The sequence below is a fragment of the Penaeus monodon genome, chromosome 10, assembly GCF_015228065.2.
Source record: "Penaeus monodon isolate SGIC_2016 chromosome 10, NSTDA_Pmon_1, whole genome shotgun sequence".
Taxonomy (NCBI): domain Eukaryota; kingdom Metazoa; phylum Arthropoda; class Malacostraca; order Decapoda; family Penaeidae; genus Penaeus; species Penaeus monodon.
The window spans coordinates 36,591,339-36,592,628 of record NC_051395.1 but is presented as its reverse complement, the minus strand read 5'-3'; positions in this window follow the sequence as shown (position 1 = coordinate 36,592,628).

Below are 1,290 nucleotides of genomic sequence, written 5' to 3'. Positions count from 1 at the left end.
ATTATTATTTATTACTATTATTATATTATTATTATATTGTTATATATATTATTATTACTATTAATGTTATTATTGTTATTGTTATTATTATTACAATGTTATAATTTTTTACTCTTTTAACGTCCTTGCTATTATCACCATTGTTAATATTATAGGTACTATATTATCGCCATTATATCATATTTCTGGTTATATCTTTATTACGCATATTTTCTGATTATGATCATTATTATCATTGTTACTGTCATCATTAATTTTGGTTCACTTCATCATCACTATTTCATCACCCAATTACCATTATCATACATTTTTTTAATTATGATATTATTATATTACTCATTTTAGAATCTTCATTATTGTTATTTCATTATCACTTTTATCATTATTATTATTGATTTATTTTTTTCTTTTATTATTATGCTATTAAGCTACTGCTGTTTTATTATTATCATTATGATTTTTATTATTATTATTATTGCTACTATTGTTATTGCTATTATTATTTTCATTATTGTTTTTACTATACTTTATTATAATTAGTATCATTGTTATTGTTATTGTTGTTATTATTATTATTACTATTATTATTATTACTTTTATTATCATTATCAAATATGAATGTTATCATTATTGTTATCATTATTATTATTACTATTATTATTATCAATATTAGTATCATTCTGATTATTATCAATATTATCATTATCATTATTATTATTGTTATTGTTGCTGTTGCTGTTGTTGTTGATGTTGTTATCATTATTCATATTATTATTATCATTATTATTATTATTATTATTATTATTATTATTATTATTATCATTATTATTATTATTATTATTATTATTATTATTATTGTTATTATTATTATTATTATTATTATTATTATTATTATTATTATTATTAGTAGTAGTAGTAGTAGTAGTAGTAGTAGTAGTGGCAGTAGTAGTAGTAGTAGTAGTAGTAGTAGTAGTAGTAGTAGTAGTCGTAGTAGTAGTAGTAGTAGTAGTAGTAGTATTATCATTATTATTATTACTGTTACTATTATTAATTAGCATTAGCATTAGCATTAACATTAAGAATAGCATTAGCGTTAGCATTAGCATTAGCATTATTACAATTAGCATTATCATTAGTATTAGCATTGACATTATCATCTTTATTATTATCATTACTATCAATACCAATATTATTTTTTGTAAATATTTTTTTTTTTTTTTTTATTATTTTTTGTAAATATTATTATCGTTATTAGCATTATCATCACTTTTTCATTAACATCATTATTAC